Source organism: Lutjanus erythropterus, chromosome 6 (assembly GCF_056507025.1).
Source record: "Lutjanus erythropterus isolate fLutEry1 chromosome 6, fLutEry1.hap2, whole genome shotgun sequence".
NCBI classification, from domain to species: Eukaryota; Metazoa; Chordata; class Actinopteri; order Lutjaniformes; family Lutjanidae; genus Lutjanus; species Lutjanus erythropterus.
This window is the reverse complement of record NC_139322.1, coordinates 1,540,160-1,552,241: the sequence shown is the minus strand read 5'-3', so window position 1 is coordinate 1,552,241 and position 12,082 is coordinate 1,540,160. Positions and strand designations below refer to the sequence as shown.

General features: G+C 39.7%; 2 non-coding genes across 2 annotated transcripts; one reads left to right on the top strand and one right to left on the bottom strand.

The window, feature by feature from the left end:
* Positions 1 to 2,258: 2,258 nt before the first annotated feature.
* Positions 2,259 to 2,330, bottom strand: trnag-ccc (transfer RNA glycine (anticodon CCC)). Its single transcript has one exon. It is a non-coding gene; the product is annotated as a tRNA-Gly (tRNA).
* Positions 2,331 to 3,426: 1,096 nt separating this feature from the next.
* Positions 3,427 to 3,498, top strand: trnag-ccc (transfer RNA glycine (anticodon CCC)). The gene has a single exon. It is a non-coding gene; the product is annotated as a tRNA-Gly (tRNA).
* Positions 3,499 to 12,082: the final 8,584 nt, after the last annotated feature.

Below are 12,082 nucleotides of genomic sequence, written 5' to 3'. Positions count from 1 at the left end.
ACTTTATAACCTCCCTGTGAAGGTCATCACAGCATGTGACCTTCTCTGCTGCAGCTGACTGGTCGGACTGGTCTCGTTGGACTGGTCATAAAAGGCCTGCTGTGGTCAAGATGGAATACCAAAATGAAGTAGAACTAAAGCCCACATCTGCTCCCTCCTCACCCCTCTGTTCTCCCTCTCTCACCTCCTCTATCTGTGGGCTATCTATGGAAACTGACTGTCTTACTGCCCTCTATTCTTTCACTCTGTGTTTCTGTCCATCTGTTGTTCCTGTCTGTCTCTGACATGGGATTCATTCATCCATCCGTCCAGACTGTCTATGAACAGCAAACCCCATCTCTATATATCTCCTCTCTGCTCTTCATTAATTCCAGTTTATTGCTACGTATTTTAGCAGTTTTGTTCATAATCTTATGACCACCATTGACTATGAATAAAGATGGATGCAGCATCACCACTTCTTCCCACTGTACAAAAACAAAGTCAAAATATACCCAGTACGGGGTTGGAGCCACCGACACAGTTAGCCAACTCAATTGTGAAATTTAAAAGCAGGGCTCAGTTGTCAATCATGAAAGGGACTCACCCTTTTTTTTACAGCATCAAATAACGAGATAAAACCAAGCTGAACACTTGGACAGACATCAGAGTGATGAGAACTACCTAAAATGACAGAAACCATTTTTGGGACACATTTATTTGATGTGTACCATGTCGTTCAGAAAATTACACCACTTTACTGTATGCAGCCTTTAAAACCAGGAAAAAGACAACATTAATGCCATATCACAATATAATGATGTGCAAAATCTATCATGAAGTTAGATTGTCATGATACAATCTAATATTAATATATTGCCCAGCCCTGTTGTTGTATGTACACACACACACACACACACACACACACACACACACACACACACACACACACACACACACACAGTACACATATACAGTGTGCAGTGTTATTGTAACTGATGGAAGTGATGGACAAAACTGCCAAAAATAATTCTAGGTTATAATAGAGTGGAATTGTTCTTTAGCCCAAACATAGGCTCCATCTTAACCTCCCATCATCCCTTTCCCTCCCTCTTTGTTTCTGTAATCCCCAATGACAATTATAAATGAGGCAATGACATACACACTATGTTTCATTAACTGGTATCACATTGAGTACCTCACACACACACACACACACACACACACACACACAGTGAGCAGTGTTAGCATTTGGACAGCAGTGTGTTATGATATTTCATTTCTCTGTGTCCAGTTAAAGTGTAATGATAGGTCTGCTGTGGGATTAAACTGGAGGCTTTCCGCTTCAACATGATGCTATTTTTACTCTTTAACACTCAGGGCAAGTTGACTCTGCCCATGAGTTACACACAAACAGAACAACTAGTCCTCTGCTGACACCACCTCTGACCTGCAGCCTCGTTAAACTGCTTATCTAATGAAAACTCTGCATCCAAACAGCACTCAGAAACAACTCATGTTACTGCAGGACTTCCCTACAGTGGCAGCAAATCCTGCAGTTTCAGTGTCCTTAAAATGTCTCTTTATGTTGGTGAGTTACTGACCTGCTACCGTACAGGTGTAGGTTACATTGGAGCAGATTTTGGTCAAAGCCTACAGTCCATTTGGTTGGAATGGCACTGCTCAGGAGGGGATTGGGTCCACATGCATCAGCCACACATGCACACTGTGTGATGCAGGACACAAGTCTGCATATCAGAGTGCCCTTGGGCAAGATACTGAACCCCAAATTGCTGGGGTTGGTTGGTCTTTGAATGTATGAGCGAACTGATTAATGTGACATGTAATTGTAAAGTGCTTTGAGTGCTTGATAGAAAATTAAAACTGAAGGAATTGTTTTTCTCCCGAAGGAATTGCACTTTTGAGGAGCTAAATTTGCTCAGAGCTGCCTGAAAATTGGCACTCTTGTCAGTCATGGTGAAACATTTCGGCTGGTGTAGGTTTTGCCTATTGGTGTGACTAAATGGTTTGATCATGCCCCTTAAACTGCAGCCCCCACAGGATGTTTTACCTATATATATATGAAAATTGGAAGGCACATTTATCATGGCCAGGAACTAAACCTTGTGTGACAATCATCACCACACACTGATTGACCGAGAGTTTAATTCTTATCAGGAGCAATATTCACGACTGTTGCAGGTACTTTGTGAAACCCCTTCTACCAAACTTAGCCCTTTCCTTTATATTTTCATATGAAGGGCCTCTTAAAGGCTGCATGCATTGGCCGGGAATCGAACCCGGGTCAACTGCTTGGGAAGCAGCTATTCTCACCACTATACCACCAATGCTTACTTTCTGTTGTCAATACGTCAAGAAAAGACACAGCCATGCCAGCACACATGATGACCAATTTATAGCACTTGCCATAATCTTTACAGACTTGACTGAATCTGATTGCAACATCCAGATTGTTTTAGGCCAACACTGCACAGCTCCATTATACAGAACATAAATCCATGAGCCTCATACATTGTACATAACTCACCTCTGCAATGACAAACACCAGCTGACACAGGAATGAAGGGAATAACGAGTAAGAGTTGAAATCTCAGTTAGGGATGTCCCGATACAACTTTTTCACTTCCGATACGATACCGATATTGCAGCCTTGAGTATTGGCCGATACCGATATCAATCCGATACGATATCAGCACGAATCTTACATACTTTTATTACTTATTTTGTAGTGTGGAATGTTGGAAAAGGTTTGATCAAGTGATGTTACTCAAACAGAGAACAATAGTCAGCAACCAGAGTCACCTATGGATAGAAGTGCTGGAGCAGAAAATGGAGAGATTTTAGATGCAGTCCGATAAGATCCGATACTCGTTTTTTGGCTGATATCGGACCGATATCCGATATCAATATCAGATCGGGACACCCCTAATCTCAGTCTCAGTTTGCAGGATACCGACCTTCACAGGGAAACCCCAATGAACTTTTGGTCAAATGCTGCCACATCCTGCCAGCAATGCAAGTCTCGACTCTTATCTGCTCTTTTCTTCATTCTTGTGCCAGCTGGGCGTATGTTGTTAAAATGATGAGTCAAGTACAAATGTGTATGAGGCCCATGGATTTAGAAAATCTGTATAAAGGAGGTGCGCAGTGTTGGCTAAAAACAGTCTGGGCCCCGTTTCCCAGAGCCTTCAGAGCATCGTAAGTTGTGTTTTAAGGTCTCCCCGGCTGTTTCCCAACTCTTAAGGGAGACCTTAAGATACAACTTACGATGCACATAGCGCTATGAAGGCTATGGGAAACGGGGCCCTGGACGGTGGATTCAGATTCAGTCGGGCATTTAAACAGTATGGCAAATGCTGGAAATTGGTCATCATGTGTGCTGGCATTGCAGCGTGTTTTCTCAAGACGTGAGAAATATAGAAGAGGGCATTGGTGGTATAGTGGTGAGAATAGTTGCTTCCCAAGCAGTTGACCCGGGTTCGATTCCCGGCCAATGCATGACTTTTAAGAGGATGTCCATCGTCCCAAAGACTTAATGATAACAAAGACTTTTCCCAGCAGTTGTAATGAAATACCTGAAGTTATCTCGTTTCAAAACTTTGCATACATCTAGATAAAACTTAAGCTATACTATACATCAAAACATTTTTCAAAACTTTGTAAATCTCCGCTGGTTGGATCTAGCAGTTGTGGTGGCATTGCAGTAGGTGCTTCACCATCTGTTGTCTAGTGGAGATCTGCACTCTGAGTGACCTATTCTTTCTTTTGGATTTATCAATGAGGAAGAACCCCATAAGTCAGTTGAGCTCATGTTTCTGTTCTTGTTCTTGTTTCTGTCATGTTGGCTGAGCCCTTGTGACCTTTTTGTGTTTGGACGTGTTTTATAAATAAAGATTTACTCACAGACTTACTGCTGATACCACTACACATTTCTCTGGAAGCCCTCCACCCACCTATCCATCCATCCCCACCAGTTGTCTCTCTCCTCTGTGTCCCTCCATACATCAGCTGTTTTGTTCTCTGACAGGAGAAAAAATAAACAATCGGAGGGACAGAGTGTTCATTTCACCAACGATGTGATGGTAGTGACAAGATAACTGCTGACTGATTGAATTTTTCTCATCTTCCCTTTACCTACACTAACCATCACCTCTCTTCCCTGCCCTACTTTTTGTTTCTGTGTTAATTTTACTTCTACTTTCATCTCTTTGTCATCCCTCTCTCGTCCCTCTCTCTTCCTCCAGTTGTCTCTCTGTTGATTCTCTCTAATCCAGGCTAACTGTGTGTGAAGCCTAAATACTGACGCACATACCCCTAATAATACCTTGTAGACCTGCAGTTCACACGTCAGCACACTCGCAGAACCGCACATACATTCTGTAACGCTGTACCTCTGACTCATCATCGTCCACTAATCAGAAGGTCAGTGGTTTGATCCCAGGATCCTCTTCCAGTCTACATGTTGAAGTGTCTTTGGGAAAGAAGCACTTTGAGTGGTCATAAGACTAGAAAGGTGCTTTATAAATGCAGTCCTTTCAGCATTTATAGATGTGATGATCTTAGAAAATTTGATGCAATGTTGTTGATTAAACTACCCAACACTACCCACTTAATTTTGTTTATTTATGTTGACAACTTTTGGCTGTTACCCAGTAAAAATACACTGCTATTATATATTTATAGTAATAGGCTAGTTTCTATGGATTGTGTGTTTTTACTGGTCAAAAAGACCAGCTGAGTGTCTGGTGTTAAACAATGCTGAGGAGCTTTCACATGATAAGAAATTTGTAGCAGACTCACTGCAAGGTAGGGCACAGATAGACAAAGCATAGTGCTACAGCCACTACATCCTGTCTGCCTGGTATACAAATGGTTGAGTTACCTTTAGCTCTGGATTTAGCTTCAAGTTCATAAACTGTATGATTCACAAATCTTATAGCCCACTTGACTGTTCACATTTTGCCATGCGTTACGTTTACTAGTGAAATCTTAGTCTGTTTTTAATGTTGTGTTATAGAGTTTTTGGAACCCCTTAGTCGTGTTTGGAAGGGAACCCTTGATTTGCAAAACTCTCGCAACATTTGTGTATATGTTGTTCACTCTCGCCAAATCTTCTGGGGTTCCCTTCAAGATTCAACCATCAGTCTCTCCCTCCTCTGCTTGTGTCTCTTCTGCCTGCATCGTCACATTCAGCTGTTATCTCATTGGTTGTGGTTGGAAAGGTCAGCAGCAAACCAAATCAAAGATCAAATAATTTGAACTTTGAGCTCAGTGGTCAGCAGCAGATCTGAGCGGTGCGCCACGGCAAGGATAGGGGTGCTGCTTAGTCGTGTGCCACCGCTCTCTCCATAGGAAAAGAATGGGACAGCCAGCACAAAGCGGATCATGTGGGGGGCCTTTAGATGACAGTGCACGTCATTTTCCAGCCCTGAACGTTGTGAAGTAGCAGTGGAGTACTGAATGGCGGCTGACACCGGTGGATAGTAAATAATATCTGCAATCCCTCACTTATACTTTAAAGCACATCAGATCAATATCTTAATCACTTTAATCTGGATCTCTAGACATTCAGCAGCGAGCAGCAGTTTGTCCCGTCACTCTGTAACATTAGCTAACAGCAGCTCAGCTGCCAAAAAGGAGACTAAGGGCTGTCAACATGAAAAATTTACTAGAGAAGTACTAATGGGTCCATTTGACTCTTAGTGCCTCTTATGCAGCCATTCCCAAAGACCTGATAAATAAGACTATTGAAGAAGTTCTGCATATTTAAGATTTAAATCTGAAGTACAACTTATATAAAATATTTAAAAATGTGTATGTTGTTTTAATGATGAGAGAGAAAAACAATAAAGAATGCACTAGTTGTGTCTCATTTATGAAGTAGCCCAAAATATCCTAAAACCAATGAGAGGGCCTGTTAACATAGCCTGAATGAATTTATTTCTCATTTCTGAAGTTTTACCATCTCAATATATGTGCAGTAAAGTGTAAAGATAATATAGGGTGATGTGGAAATGGCAGTAAAAATGGTTAGGAATGCTCAGTTTTATTGATAAGGCTTATTGCAATAGTTTGTAATTTTTAAAAAGTGGGTCTGTGTGAAAAAAGATATTCTTATTTATTTCAGTGACACCACTGCGTTGGTGCATCATTTGGCAACGCACTGTGTTGGTCAGTTTGCAAGCACAGATTCCTGATGATTACTTTGTAATGTGAGCAGTATAATTTTTACCCTTTTATTGTGGAAATGGAGGCTAAAAGGATTGTTGCAGAGCTTTAAAGTCCTCTCTCCTACTATTACAAAGTGCAGTTCAGTTTTGCTTTGACATTTGTTAGGCCTTCATATTGATGAATTTATTTATCACACAAAAGACTATAAGACCTTCCTGGATAGAAATCCATTGTTCTGCAGGTACATAAAGTAATCCCTCCCAACACAGCCCTTTATATTTGCCTTTTGCACAAAGCGCTTTCCAGACTAAACAAGCAAACGAAGCAACATTACATACATGAATAATGCATGAAATAGTTTTGATAATCCATTATAGTGAAAATAATACATGCAGTATCGTGACTTTTTAAACACACATACACACATTTACACACAACACTTGTGCTCAGTGTTAATATGGATATAATACTGTTTAAACCCTCAGACCGCACACTCACACACCTGTCATACCAACCACAGCTCTCTCTCTCTCTCTCTCTCTCTCTCTCTCTCTCCCTCGCTCTCTTGCTCTCTCTCTCGCTCTCTCTCACTCACTCACTCACTCACTCACTCACACTCTCTCACACACACACACACACACACACACACACACACACACACACACACACACACACACACACACACACACACACACACACACACACAAAGAACAATGGGCCAGTGCTATAAACTTATTTTAGTTGAACAACAGAGAGACGCCAAAGAACTCTGAGCTAGTCCGTTCAATCCCTCTGCTGTCACTCAGAATGACACTGATGCCACACACACACACACACACACACACACACACACACACACACACACACACACACACACACACACACACACACACACACACACACAGGCATGGGATATAAAGTTCAAAGAGATAAACCTCCTTTTAATTAAAGATTGAGTTAGATTTGTAGTGGTTGGTGTGATTAATAAAAACATGGCAACACACTGGTATCTCCCACACACACACACACACACACACACACACACACACACACACACACACACACACACCATAATTTTGTACATAATCCCCCCAATGACAATAAGTGTCATTGCACACTGTGCTTTTGTAGATTAGATAAACTAAACTAAACATAATTCAGACATTCAGTGCCAATTTTGTTTGTTCATGGACGCTTCTTTTATGTTATTTTATTAGAGCAGAAGCTCTTAAAGTTAAAAGGAAAAACTTATTTCATATGAATTAAAAATGCTGCATACGCCAGATTTATTAATCGGTAAAGGACATTGAGTCAAGTTGTCATATTTCTTTGTTTTTTAATATACATCAGACCGGGTAGTTTACCAAAACATCAGGCCACGCCTCCTTTTGGCCGACAGAAAACTGCCTACAGCTGTACTGTAATGTTATGAGTGAATCAGCTCCAGCTCTCAAACTCAATGTTAGCTAACCATCAGTAGGATCAGACATTCTTACTCCTCTCTGCTTGGGATCCGTTCCTTTCCAAGAGGAATGTGGAACGAGAGATCATGATTAATTTGTATGTTTATTTGTTTTAGTGTTGCTATTATACTCTGATTTCTAATTTTGATACAATAACTTGAAAAATATTGATATTTAATACTATTTTAAATGCGATGAATGACTAGAAGAAGACAGCACTGTGAGGAGAAGTGAGAGGAGGCGGGGCTATGTGGACACTGCATCGCTGTGTGTCAGCTTGCGAAGAGAGCGAAAAAGTTCAACAGATACCAGAGTATTGATACTGTGAAAAATTAGTATTGAAAGAGTTTCAAATATTCAATATCCATGTCTATTGATATATTTATATTTTTGTCAACACTAATTTGTTTTACAACCTATGACACAGAAGCTCTTCTGCATTTTCTTATCACTCCTATTATCAGAAGGGGGCGTGGTCTTGACAACCTGGGCTGGATAATGCATTGCTGGTCTGTCCTATCCCAACAAATATCGTATTGTGGGCTTTTTATTGTGGTTTTATCGTACTGTGAGTTTTGCTCTATTCCTAATGTACAGAGTAGCTAAGTGAAGCCTAATGAAACTGAAAATGCAGAAATACATGAACATATTGAAGTGAGCAGCTGCTTCTGCACAGCAGTTGTTGCACTTTGGTGTCAAAGTAAATTTGGAGTTTAGTCTGATGGAGTTTTAGTCTAAGAATCAATCAAATCAAAGCTCCACTAATTGGCCTCTCTTAGCTGCTAGTTTCTTTTTTTTTTTTGGCACATTTCCATTGACTAATTTCAGTGTTTCAGCTGTTCAAGCTCTGATAAACCTGCTGTACACTACCTGCCCAGCAGCAAACAGCAGACAGACACAGTTATATATGAGCTGGTGAAGAATGTGGAACATTTAGCAGCCAAAGAGCCAGGTATTTTTCTCTTGGACACAAACACCTCTCTAGTGGGATGTTGCTCTTTGTCTGCTGGATGTTTAGGAAGGAAACTGTAACCAGGACAACTTAACAAGGTGATGATAAGTCAGGGCTGTGTGTCTGTCAGTGTGTTGTGCAGTTTTCCTTCCCCTTGTAGCTAAAAAGACTTAAATGCAGTGTTCAGTGCACAATGTCAGCTCTCGGGTGTGATTGGTCACCTGATTTGACTTCAGTTTAACATCACAGTTCACTCTAAAAACATTTTTGAATCCGCTGTTGTTGTTGTTGCTGTAATTTACCCTGGTTCTAACTTGTCATCTATAGATACTTAGCTCTTTTATTGGGTCACTCTTGTGTTTGTGATTCACTGAAGCTAAATGAGCAAGCAGCTGCTGCAGCCTGTGACAGTGAACAGCTGGAGCTACATTCCACTGAGGCTCCACAGCAAAGCTCCAAAATCCTACTAAAAACTCTGTGAGCGGGCGCACACACACACACGTATGCATATTAAAACACATGTAGACCATAGGTAGCGCAGACCATGAGCTCACCAGCTGTTCCAATGGAAACATGGTAGGAACCAGTGAATCCATAGGTCAGACATACGGACATACATGAGATTAGATCACTAACACACTGACAGACCGCAGGATGAGCTGAGAACAATAAACACTATTTATAGACCATCATGCACAAGAACAAAAACACACACACCTCCACACAGTGAGGTGTGTGTGTGTGTGTGTGTGTGTGTGTGTGTGTGTGTGTGTGTGTGTGTGTGTGTGTGTGTGTGTGTGTGTGTGTGTGTGTGTGTATTAGGGCTAGTAAATGAAAATGACAAAAGAAAAAGAAATCTTTGATGTTATGTAGTGGTAAGATAGAAACTTATTTAAAATCTTGTAAAGAGGTTAATGATGTAATACATATTGAAATGTCACAAATAATATTTACAGCTTCGCAGTAATAAAGAAGACTTGGCATACTAAACTATGATTTTGTATTTTAGAACATGGAGTACTGTAAAATCAATACATACCATTGTATGCAATAATAATGTAATTGAGGCTGTAAATTATGATTATTTTCATTATCGATTAATTTCTCTATTATTTTCTTGATTAATTGATTAGTTTTTTGGTTCAATAAATGTAGGAAAATTGTGAAAATGTTGATCAGATTTTCCTAAAGATACTCAGATCTGACAATCTGGATGTGGGCAATGACCTACTTGTGTGACAATGACTTGCTGTACTATGTCATCCCTCACAATGACATATTGTACTATGACTTTCTATACTAAATCATCCTTTACAATAAACTACTATACTATGACTTCCTTCATCCTTCTCAGTATAGCAAGTCATACTATAGTAGGTCCCTATGTCATCCTTCTCAGTGACTTACTATAGTATGACTAGCTATACTATGTCATGCTTTCAAATGACATAATATAGTATAACTTGCTATACTATGTCATCCTTCTCAGTGACCTACTATAGTATGACTTGCTATACTATGTCATCCTTCTCAGTGACCTACTATAGTATGACTTGCTATACTATGTCATCATTCTCAGTTACCTACTACAGTATAACTTGATATACTATGTCATCCTTCTCAATGACCTACTATAGTATGACTTGCTATCCTATGTCATCCTTCTCAGTCACTTACTATAGTATGACTTGCTATACTATGTCATCTTTCGCAGTGGCATATTATAGTATGACTTGATAAACTATGTCATCCTTGTCAGTGACTTACTATAATATGACTTCCTATACTATGTCTCTCAGTGACCTACTATAGTATGACTTGCTATACTATGTCATCATTCTCAGTGACCTACTACAGTATAACTTGATATACTATGTCATCCTTCTCAATGACCTACTATAGTATGACTTGCTATCCTATGTCATCCTTCTCAGTGACTTACTATAGTATGACTTGCTATACTATGTCATCTTTTGCAGTGACCTACTATAGTATGACTTGCTATACTATGTCATCCTTCTCAGTATAGCAAGTCATACTGTAGTAGGTCCCTATGTCATCCGTCTCAGTGACTTACTATAGTATGACTTGCTATACTATGTCATCCTTCTCAGTGACCTACTATAGCTTGACTTACTATACTATGTAATCTTTCACAGTGACCTACTATAGTATGACTTGCTATACTATGTCATCCTTCTCAGTGACCTACTATAGTATGACTTGCTATACTATGTCATCCTTCTCAGTGACCTACTATAGTATGACTTGCTATCCTATGTCATCCTTCTCAGTGACTTACTATAGTATGACTTGCTATACTATGTCATCTTTTGCAGTGACCTACTATAGTATGACTTGCTATACTATGTCATCCTTCTCATTATAGCAAGTCATACTGTAGTAGGTCCCTATGTCATCCGTCTCAGTGACTTACTATAGTATGACTTGCTATACTATGTCATCCTTCTCAGTGACCTACTATAGCTTGACTTACTATACTATGTAATCTTTCACAGTGACCTACTATAGTATGACTTGCTATACTATGTCATCCTTCTCAGTGACCTACTATAGTATGACTTGCTATACTATGTCATCCTTCTCAGTAACCTACTATAGTATGACTTGCTATACTATGTCATCCTTCTCAGTGACCTACTGTAGTTTGACTTGCTATACTATGTCATCCTTCTCATTGACATACTATAGTATGACTTCCTATACTATGTCATCCTTCTCAGTGACATACTATAGTATGACTTGCTATACTATGTCATTCTTCTCAGTGACATACTATAGTATGACTTGCTATACTATGTCATGCTTCTCAGTGACCTACTATAGTATGACTTCCTATACTATGTCTCTCAGTGACCTACTATAGCATGACTTGCTATACTATGTCATCCTTCTCAGTGACCTACTATAGTATGACTTGCTATACTATGTTATCCTTCTCATTGACATACTATAGTATGATTTGCTATACTATGTCATTCTTCTCAGTGACATACTATAGTATGACTTGCTAAACTATGTCATCCTTATCAGTATAGCAAGTCATACTATAGTAAGTCCCTCTGTCATGCTTGTCAGTGACTTACTATAGTATGACTTGCTATACTATGTCTCTCAGTGACCTACTATAGCATGACTTGCTATACTATGTCATCCTTCTCAGTGACCTACTATAGTATGACTTGCTATACTATGTTATCCTTCTCATTGACTTACTATAGTATGGCCTGCTATACTATCTCATCCTTCTTAGTGACCTACTATAGTATGACTTGGTATACTATGTAATCCTTCTCAGTGACATACTATAGTATGACTTGCTATACTATGTCATCCTTCTCAGTGACCTACTATAGTATGACTTGCTATACTATGTCATCCTTCTCAGTGACCTACTATAGTATGACTTGCTATACTATGTTATCCTTCTCATTGACTTACTATAGTATGGCCTGCTATACTATCTCATCCTTCT